Source organism: Lissotriton vulgaris, chromosome 3_2 (genome assembly GCF_964263255.1).
Source record: "Lissotriton vulgaris chromosome 3_2, aLisVul1.2, whole genome shotgun sequence".
NCBI lineage: Eukaryota > Metazoa > Chordata > Amphibia > Caudata > Salamandridae > Lissotriton > Lissotriton vulgaris.
Window position 1 is genome coordinate 58,036,838 of NC_141690.1, and position 12,272 is coordinate 58,049,109.

Sequence of the window (12,272 nt, forward strand, 5' to 3'; positions counted from 1 at the left end):
AGGTTATAGACCATATATAGTTAGGAATTTGCATTTACAAAACCTTGTAAATTCACTGAAAAAACCATAGGTTATAGACCATATATAGTTAGGGATTAGCATTTAAAAAACCTTATTTTATTTGCACAAAACCATTGAAATTCCATATATAGTTAGTTGCACTAACTATATATCGCGGACCCGCAATCCACTGCTAATGATGTCACATATTACATCATTCATGACATGGTCAGTGACATCACTGATGACATCACTGATGACATCTCAAATGACATCACTGATGACATCACTGATGACATCTCAAATGACATCACTGATGACATCACTGACATCTCATTTGACATTACTGATTACATCACTGATGATATCATTTATGTGATAATACATCTTCAGACTCTAATATAACCTTAGATACACTCAGTGTAAACAGGCACTCACAGACTGTCACACATCCATGGAGTTACTCACACACCTAGTCAGTCATGCAAAGAATCAATCACACCTCCATTTCCTCAACTATACAGTTATACACACCTTACTTATTCAAACATATACTAACACATATTTACTCTCTTATACAATCCTTGATACAAGTTCACAATGATTCATACAGCCACTCTCACATTAACTGGCTCCTATGTTCAGTTATTTATATATGTCAACTCTCACATGGAGTGTGTTTTACATATGTACTTACTTTGACATGTAGAACTGAGATATCCATTCACTCACCAATATACTCATGCACACAGTCAACTGTCCATACAGCTGTTTCTACATGCACTTTTGAAGCCATACACCTAGGGAATCAACTGCTCACACATCTATGCACAGAGTTATACACCTCCCAGCCACCCACACACATACTCAGTCTCCCATACAAATACTCGGGCAACCATTCAATAACCCATGTAGTTACTGATATAGCTACTGATTTAAACATGCAGCAGTTTACAGAAGAACATAAATAATGATTGCCAAATTAAGACACTTTAATCACTAACCCATGCACTCAGTGAGACACATTTAATCATTCTCTCATACAGTCAGTCATGCACCTACTAAATCCTTCATCCAGACACTTATACATCCACTCATTCTTCAATATGTAAGACATATTTTAACTTTACAGAAACATACAGTCACTGGGTGTTGTCATCAGTGATGTCATTTGAGATGTCATCAGTGATGTCATCAGTGATGTCACTGACCATGTCATGAATGATGTAATATGTGACATCATTAGCAGTGGATTGCGGGTCCGCGATATATAGTTAGTGCAACTAACTATATATGGAATTTCAATGGTTTTGTGCAAATAAAATAAGGTTTTTTAAATGCTAATCCCTAACTATATATGGTCTATAACCTATGGTTTTTTCAGTGAATATATATATATATATATATATATTCACTGAAAAAAAACATAGGTTTCACACCAGTTATAGTTAGCTGGACATTTTACTCATACAAAACCATTGCAATTCCCCCGTTATAGTTAGTTGTACTCACTATAACTCGCGCGCCCGCAATCCACTGCTGATGATGTCACATATTACATCATTCATGACATGGTCAGTGACATCACTGATGACATCACTGATGACATCTCAAATGACATCACTGATGACATCACTGATGACGTCATCAATGTGACAATCAAATACACCTCATCACACATTAGTATAATCTTTCATCACTCGCTGTAAAATAGAAAGTGCCATATTTGAAACCATTGACACACCAATAGAAATTTCTAAACACCCACTCCGTTATTCAAAGAACTATACACACATCGAATCCCTTACCTATAGATTCAGTGTTATATGCAGTGAATAATCAACAGAACACTATCAAATATATTTATACGCCTATTTCAACATTACACACCAGCACACATTGTATTCACTTATAAAGGCATCCTTCTGACTTATTCAAACAATTTATTATACTTACATTTACTCACCTACACACTTATACAAACACCACTTCATCTGGTTATGTAGATAGTAACTCACACTTAGTGTGTTATAAAATCACTATTACAAGTATACAGTTATCCATATAGTGACTCATACAATCATTAAGTCTTAGACACACTTAATTAGATATAACTGTCACATACACTGCCTTTTTTTCAAGTTTAATGGAGATGTGCCATTGAGAGAAATATTTCATCATCAATACACCCATAAACATATACACTCACTGAAACAACTGTTATAACATGTAGTCTTAACCTCACATACCTACTGAATGAACTATTCACACATTTTTTGGCAATCACACACCCCCCACCAAACCACATAGACATTCATGTACCCATACAAATACCCAGTTAAGAAACCAATAACAAATATAGTCTTTAACATAGCAATTAAGGCAAAGCAATAAAAACTGTCACACTGCTTAGTAACTACACATTATATTTAGTGAGACTCTACAAATTAGTCAAGGAAACAATCAATTACACTGTTACTAAATCCACCATCCACACATTTATATTTATATAGTAGTGTATTTATAATACATATTTAAATATCAAAGCAAACCGCATTCACTGGATGATGTCATCAGTGATGTCAACAGTGATGTCATTTGAGATGTCATCAGTGGTGTCACTGACCATGTCATGAATGATGTAATATGTGACATCATCAGCAGTGGATTGCGGGCGCACGAGTTATAGTGAGTACAACTAACTATAACGGTGGCATTTCAATGGTTTTGTATGAGTAAAATGTCCAGCTAACTATAGCTGGTGTGAAACCTATGTTTTTTTCAGTGAATTTCAAAGGTTTTTTAAATGCTAATTCCTAACTATAACGAGTGTGAAACCTATGGGGTCTTATTTACGAGCCCCTTGCGCCTCCGGAACGTCACTTTTTGTGACATTCTGGTGCCGCAGAAGACTGATTGATATTTATCAGGCAAGACTAATCCTGCCTGATAAATATCAGTCCCTTTAACGCAGTGTCCTGCGTTAAAGGGGCGTGTAATGGGTGTTGCTGGGGGCGTTCCCAGCAGCATCCATGGACTTGAGTAATTTATAGCATCCTCAAAGTCAGTCTTTTGAAAATTCCAAAGTATAGAACATGATAATCCAAATCCAAATGTTTCTCAAGAAAAGTCATAAACCGTGTCCGTGGGTCATATCTGCCCAAACGCCGATATTCCGAACGATTGAAAATGACTTTTCTTGAGAAACATTTGGATTTGGATTATCATGTCCTATACTTTGGAATTTTTGAAAGACTGACTTTGAGGATGCTATAAATTACTCAAGTCTGCCCGAATTGTGTGGGTAAAATTGATACCTAGTCACTTTGAATAAGAATCTACTTACGACTCGTCTAACATTTGGAAGAAATATCTAGTTATATGACAACAGGATACCGACATATCTTGAAGGAAATAAGAACGCCCTGAAGAAGTTCTGTTGTACAGAACAAAATGCGTCGGCTGGCTGTGGTACATCAACTTAAGGAAAATAAAAGCATTTGAATATACACCAAGATTCAGCACTTCAATAAGGACTCTAAGTTATATGATTTGATTGGACTTGTTGTGCAAGTGGTGCTGTGTCAAAGTTTGGAATATTTTCCACTACTCTTTACTGCTCACTCTCTACTACTCCACTACTCTCTAATACTCACTCTCTACTACTCATTCTCTACTACTCTACTACTCTCTCTCTACTACTCACTCCCTACTACTCACTATCTACTACTCTCTACTACTCACTCTCTACTACTCTCTACTCTCTACTACTCACTCTCTACTACTCTATCTCTACTACTCACTCTTTACTACTCACTCTCTACTACTCTCTACTATTCACTCTCTACTTCTCACTCTCTGCTACTCTCTACTACTCACTCTCTACAACTCTCTCTCTACTACTCTCTACTACTCACTCTCTACTACTCACTCTGCTACTCACTCTACTACTCACTCTCTACTACTCACTTTCTACTACTCTCTACTACTCACTCTCTACTACTCTCTCTCTACTACTCTCTACTACTCACTCTACTACTCACTCTCTACTACTCTTTACTATTCTCTCTCTCTGCTACTCACTCTCTACTACTCACTCTCTACTACTCTCTACTACTCATTCTCTACTACTCACTCTCTACTACTCTCTACTACTCACTCTTTCCTACTCTCTACTACTCACACTCTACTGCTCTCTACTACTCACTCTACTACTTACTCTCTACTACCCTCTACTACTCACTCTACTACCCACTCTCTACTACTCTCTACTACTCACTCTACTACTCACTCTCTACTACTCTCTACTACTCACTCTACTATTCACTCTAGTACTCTCTACTACTCACTCTCTGCTACTCTCTCTACTGCTCTCTACTACTCTCTACTACTCACTCTCTACTCTCTATTACTCACTCTCTACTCTCCACCTCTCTACCTCTCTCTACTTCTCTCTCTACTAGTCTCTACCTCTCTACCTCTACCTCTCTACCTCTACCGCTCTACCTCTACACCTCTACCTCTACACCTCTACCTCTCTACCTCTCTCTACACTCACACATATACACATATATATGCATATATATGAATATGCATTTATATATATGTATGTGTATATATACATATATAAACATATATGGGGTCATTAGGATCGCGGATGGACTTGCGTCCGTCCGCGACCCCAGAGCAGGAGGGAACCTCCGCATGGCATGCGGAGTTCCCTCCTGTGCAATTCGGATGTAACTGCAAGGGTTGCGGTCACATCCTCTATTTCTAACATTGCGGCGGGTGGAGCTTCAAGCTGCACCCGCCGCAATGTTAAAAATGCACGCATTGCATTTGCATGCAATAAGAGGCAGGCACCGTGCGGTGCCTGCCGCTTACTGCATGCAAATGCAGGGGGTACCATAGGTACCCCCCAAGTGCACCCCCCACCCCCCCTTCACCTAGGGAGCCAGCAACAGGCCCCCGCAGTGAAGTTCCGTATGCTTTTCCACGGCGGAAAACCCGCCGCGGAAAAGCATAATTTACAGGCCATCATAATATGGTGGACGGTGTCTGGAAGACACCTTCACCATATTAGAGCTTTGCCGCCGCGGTTGTAAGCCGACCGCGGCGGAAAAGCTGCGGACGGAAACCAGAACCCACCAGCCATCCTAATGTGGCGGTGGGTCTTTGGTCAGTCCGCTGCGGTTTTTCCGCATCCTCTGGGCCGGCGGTGCCATCCGCCGGCCTCGAGGATGCGGAAAATCCGCAATCATAATGACCCCCATAATCTGCATATCTATATAAATACAAATATGAATGCATGCATACATATACATATATGCATACATATGCATGTTATTTACATGAAAGTTTGAAAAACACTAATAAAAGCAAAGCTAAAAAGCCACCTCATTACAAACAGAATGGCTTTAACTTAAACGAGGGCGAGATCTATTGCATTTTCAATGCTTGTTTACTTTGGTTCCATCAAGAAGGCATTCAGATGTGTCACACATTTCTGAATGTTAGCACTCTAGTTGCTCATTAGATCACTGTAATAAAGCTACTGCTCACCAGGGAAGTCTGCTGCAGGTATTCAAAGTGCATGTTTCAGTCTGCATGTCAGAATTGTTTTAATGAAATAGAAGAGGATTTGAGAAGTCAAAATGTGCCCTAATTTTTCTTTCTTCAGCACTAATCATAATTTATATGGCAAAATGAACCCCCTCATTTTGTTCCTTTGCAAATTAAATGTTTTAAGTGTTACCACTTTATTCCAATCAAGATGACTTCAGGTGTGCCATTCTTTTGTCAGTCATAAGTAAGACTGTTAGCGATCTAGTTGTTCTTTAGAACACTCTGGGACATTCTGTCATTGGGCTATACTTGGGCTACATCTGGGGGATATTTGTGCTACATTTGGGCTCTTTTGTCTCTGGTGGCCATCTTGGGAGACTTATTTTGTTATGAACTTTCCTAATTTCCTCATTTACTACAGTCTCCTCAGTAGGAAATACTTTCAGTTTTCTACTTTGATTCCATCAAGAAGGCAGTCAGATGTGACACACATTTGCCATAAATTCAGAATGTTAGCACGCTAGTTGCTTATTAGATCACTGTAGTAAAGCTTCTGCTCACCAGGGAAGTCTGCTGCTGGTATTGAAAGTGCATGTTTCAGTCTGCATGTCAGAGTTTGTTAATGAAATGAAAGAGGATTTGAGAAGTCACTCAAAATGTGCCCTAATTTTTCTTTCTGAAGCACTAATCATACTTTCTATGGCAAAATGAACCCCCTCATTTTGTTCCTTTTTAAATTAAATGTTTTTAGACTTACCACTTCATTCCAATCAAGATGGCTTCTTTTGTGCCATACTTTTGTCATAAGTAAGACTGTTAGCGCTCTAGTTGTTCTTTAGAACACTCTGGGACATTCTGTCATTGGGCTATACTTGGGCTACATCTGGGTGATATTTGAGCTACATTTCGGCTCTTTTGTCTCTGGTGGCCATCTTTGGAGACTGCATGTCAGAATTTTTTTATGAAATAGAAGAGGATTTGAGAAGTCACTCAAAATGTGCCCTAATTTTTCTTTCTGCAGCAGGAATCATACTTTCTACGGCAAAATATACCCCCTCATTTTGTTCCTTTTTAAATTAAATGTTTTAAGAGTAACCACTTTATTCCAATCAAGATGGCTTCAGGTGTGCCGTACCTTTGTAATAAGTAGGACTGTTAGCGCTCTTGTTTTCCTTTAGAACACTCTGGGAAGCTGCAGTAGAACACAAAGGAATCAACTGACAGTTTCTGTCCTTGTTGGATGTACATGTTTTACTGAGAATGTCAGACTTCATTCTCACATGACTGAGAAAGAAAATGTGAATTTACAGAAAATATGCTTTCAGTTTAGCTTATAGATTCCCTTCCAAACCACTGTGGGAAAAGCATGAGATAATAGTATTCTTTCAAACATGATTCATGATATCCCAGCAGAAGGCTTTTTCACATGGTAAAATCACCTTAGAACACACCACAATTCCTAAAATGAGTATGGTACCATCAACAAATGATTTATAATGTAACTAAAGTCCTAAAACCTTCTATTAACTGCAATGCTTTTTAATGAGACGCTATCATGTATATTGGTCCGAAGATGGCTGCCAACAGTGCTTGGAGGATGTGCTGACAGCCAATCAGATCTCACAATGAAAGGAAATTGCTTGGAGCAGCAGTAACGAAACATCACTGAATAGAGTAATAAGCTGGACACGATATATAGATGATTTACTCATCATTTGGGACGGCAGCAAAGAAGAATTCCAGAGATACTTTGACATCATGAACAATAGCATACCAAACCTTAAATTTAGCTATGTAATGAGCAATGAGAGGATTGTATTTCTGGACACAGAGATCTACATTCGAGAACGTCAAATACATACAGCATTGCACCGTAAATGTACTGCCACCAATGCTACATTAGAAGCAACCAGCTTCCACCAGCAATCCCTAATCAGCAGTATCCCGTACGGGGAATTTTTGAGAATCCGAAGGATTTGCAGCGAAAAAGATGAATGGGAAAAACACAGCACTGCAACCTCGGAGAGATTCAAAAAACGCAAATACAATAACGGCATAGTGAAAAAATGCTGGGAAAGAACAGATCAAAAGAGCAGAGAGGAATGTCTTCAAAGAAAATCCAAAAAAGCAATAGAAGAATCAGAACCAATACGTATGATTATGAACTTTTCAAATGAAAGTAAAAGAATTGCAAATATTCTTAAACGTAATTGGAAAATTCTCCAATTGGATGAGACAGTGAAAGACATTGTGGGATCACACCCGACGATCACTTACAGAAGGGCAAAGAATCTCAAAGATCATCTTATTCACAGCCATTTTAAAAAAACAACAAAAAAAGATGAGTGGCTAAAAACAACGGGTTTTGTGAAATGCTATTCCTGCAAGGCCTGTCAGATCGCCAAACCGACCAAACAAGTACAAATGTCAAACAAAAAAAACTGGGAGATAAAGGAACTAATCACTTGCAAGACAACACATGTTGTATATGTCGTCGAATGTCCATGCCCCATGAGGTATGTGGGCAGCACAGTGTGCGAACTGAAAAAACGCATTCTTGAGCACTTTCGTGCGACTATTCACAAGGACAAGGCTAATGCAATAGCCAAACACATGGAACTATATCACCGAAGTGACTGGAGCCAATTAAAATTCTTTGGTCTAGAAAGTGTCCCCAAGAAAGATAGAGGGGGAGACAGAGAAAGGCTCCTGAGACAAAAGGAATCCCGCCATATCCTAAACCTAAAAACCTTAACGCCCCATGGGCTGAACCAATCGGAAGAGCTATATATACATTTGTGAGAACTTCGCTTTGATAAATTGTTTGTTGCCCAATATAGACTCACAATACCATGACTGGGTATGACACGTAAATTGTAAAATGGAGAGAATGGAAATGTTTTCTATGTCTGAGTTTAATAAGCGGGACCTCACTGCCGGGTAATCATAGAAAGTACGCAATATGGCTAAACAGCCGTTACTAGAAAGTAGTCCCACCAGAGGGAAACAATGATCTAGTTTAAAATAACTAATGATACCTGTGCCAACGTTTCTGAATTGATACTGTTAAGTTGTATATACAACGATAAAAGTAATGTCATCCCACCAGAGGGAAAATATTAGTAGATAACATGGCAACTGCTTATTAACTAACGAAGTTAACTGCTTATTATTGAATCATACATGAAATGAAAATATTTAGTTAACAAGTCCCACCAGAATGATCCTCTCATTGTTCACGTGTCTGAATATCTTTGATCATAATCACTTTGATTTATAAAATGTTTAATATTGGGCAATTAGGTAATAAGCTTCAAAATGAGTAAAATTTACAAAAAACTACATGTCCCATAAAGCAGTTAGACACTGGCAAACCCCAAACAGGAAGTGATGCAATGTATACAATGCAATGCAAGTATATCAGAGAGGGGGAGCCAAGTGAACGGTTGATCGTGAGCAAGGTATTTGTAATACCGAAACGCGTAGATCGTAACATCTGCCTAAGTCTGTGGAATGTATTGAGAAAATAAAAAAAATTGCAAAATCAACCCATGGAGTCCGACCCAATTTGTTCCTCTGCGAGGGAACAGTGACAAATATATATATATATATATATATATATATATATATATATATATATATATATATATATATATATATATATATATATATATATATATATATATATATATATATATATATATATATATATATATATATATATATATATATATATATATATATATATATATATATATATATATATATATTTCTTTATTTATTTATTTTTTCCACTGAAAAAGCCATAGCTTTCAGGTATCAGGTACGTTATAGTTAGAAATGAGCATTTAAAAAACCTTAGAAATTCACTGAAAAAAAACATACTTTTCAGGGACATTATAGTTAGTTTGACATTTCACTAGTACAAAACCAGAGAAATTCAGCCCTTATAGTTAGTTGAGCTAACTATAACTCGTGCCCCCGCAATGCACAGCTGATGACATCACATAGTACATCACTCATGACATGCCTGGCTGATGAGGGCTATGAACCCGAAACCTGTCTCAGGATGCTTGTTTCCGGTCCAGGGAAGACATGGCTTGGCAGTTCAGGCTGGGTTGCTCCCATGAGGCACAGGATCAGACTGATTTGCAAATGGTCATGTCTGAACTGGGGTGAGTGTTTGATTTGCTCAAGTGCTCTGTCCATCATCCACTTTGGTATCGCTTTGTTTAACCTAAGTTGGCAGGGTATGCCCAGACGTGTGTCCCTTGCTCTCTTTGCCACTGGATTTAAGATAGCCTGGCTGATGAGGGTTATGAACCCAAAACCGGTCCCAGGATGCTTGTTTCCGGTCCGGGAAGACATGGCTTGGCAGTTCGGGCTGGACTGTTCCCATGAGGCACAGGGTCAGACTGATTTGCATAAAGCCATGTCTGAACTGGGGTGGTGGAGAGAGCTAAAGAATGATGATGGATTAAACCCAGATCAGTTGACTGGGGTGAGAGTTTTTTTTGCTGAAGCGTTCCGTCCATCATCCCCTTTGGTATCGCAGAATCCAGTGACCACTGAGGAGGTTGCTCCGGCACCTGGTGAGCCCTCTTGGAGACACGCCAGTGGTGGCAGGTGAGCATTGAGGTCTGGGTGCGCAGGATCGGGCAGTCATTGGTGGGCGGTGAACTGGTCTGGGGACTAGGGCTAGGATGCTTGCAAAATATGTAGGAATCATGCACACTGCTTGAGAAGTTTGCAACAACATTAGTGTACAGGCCCCGGTGGTCCAGTTTTGCCTGCACATAGTTAGAATGTGTGTGGTTTCTGTTGCGGTGATTGTGAACAGTGTCGACTGTGGGCACAAGTAGTACATGTGTGCAGTCAATTGCCCCCAACAAGTACAGGAAACCCTCTATGGCGTGGTTACCTTGCTTGGTCTGCAGCTGTTCCTGTGCAGTGTGCGTGAAATGAAGATGCAGGTGTATCAAGTTGAAATGGACCGTGACTCTTACAGGTATGATAAATCCTGCATAATGAGACCTTAACAGAAGTTTGGGTTGTTGTAACATTCCTTTTCTTTCCGACGAAGGTTGCGACCACACAAACTTCTGTTACGGTCATTTTGTGCAGGATTGATCATACCAGTAAGCATTCCTGTTTGTCCTTCGGGTAGCTGTTGCGCTGTACAAATGCAATATATAATAATAATAATAATAATAATAATAATAATAATAATAATAATAATAATAATAATAGTAATCATAATAATCATAATAATAATCATAATAAATAATAATAAATAAATAATACATAATACATTTTACCATATTACGTTTGTGACCATACTAATGCTTGACTATTTCACCATTTATCCAACAGGTTTCTGAATGTGGAGTATGGGGATTTCCAGGAAGATCTGCAGTTATTTGGATCCACAAGTTGCCCTTTTGATATTCCCCATTAGGAATGTCACTCGTTGTTTGATGTTTTCATTTTGTTAATTCATGTTTTTGTAATAAAGTTCTGTTTTTCCACTACTGTTGACTACTGGACTTTATGACCTGGCGCACCCCCATTTCAATGACTACAAGCTTGGATCTGTAGCACAGAGGCATCAAGCAGCGGCTGGGGTTGGGGTTGGTTGTGCAGGAATACTATGAAATGGGACAAGCGGGTGGTGTGGATACAGGGGCCCTACGTTGCTTTTGTGGACACGCGTCCAAGATGTGTGAGGAAGTTGAATAGGGCTGGCTGTAAGACTCCTCTCTCTCTGGCAGTTGTTAGTTAGATGGTACCAGAGGGCAACAGGTGCAGTACAGTCAGCAGCTTTGTCTGCGGAAGTATGTTGATTGTCCGCTGTGTTGGTACCGTCAGCCTGTGGGCAATGTGGCAGTGTGCACCAAGTTGAGAATGGGGCGATAATTATTATACCACGTTTGCTGCTGGTGCTTGTAGTGTTGTGGACAGTGGACGCAACCATGTTACCCCAGGCAATGGGGAAGAGGATGCAGAGTGGGCTGGTCCAACGTACACCACACCCGCGTAGGAGTGTGAATAAATAGGCCGGGGCTCTGGGTGTGGTTCACTTCCGGGAAGGCCAACGCATTTGCCAGAGCGGCGTCCTTCACCCTGCCACAAGGCCGCTGCCGTGACCGCCGGCTTCCTCGACACAGGCCCCCTGCAAACCCAGCGGCACAGCACCGCAGAGTTATGTCTGTACAGACTACTGCCTTCGATGTACACTGTGGACAGAAGGGCTCACAATTTAGATTGAGTCGTGATTACAGATGGCACAGTCCAGTAGGCGACAGACATTGCTACCAGTGCGGCCCGTCCGGAGCATGCATCATCGCAGGCTGCGCACACGCTGAATGCTTCTGGTGCCAGTAACTGTGCATCTCCAGTCATCATCACGTAGCCTTAATAGGGCAGAGTTCATTAGACAAAAGACCTTCGTACCAGTACTGCCCATTCGGACCAGGCATCATCACAGGCGGCGCACACGCTGAATGCTTCTGGTGCCACTAACTGTGCATCTCAACTCAACGCCATGTGACTGTGGGCCCTTGCTGACCGCTGCCTCCATCCTACACTGCAGACAGCAGGGCTCACAATTCAGATCAAGTCGCGATTGCAGATGACGCAGTCCAGTAGGCAACTGACATTGCTCCCAGTGCGGCCCGCCTGGACCACGCATCATTGCAGGCTGTGCT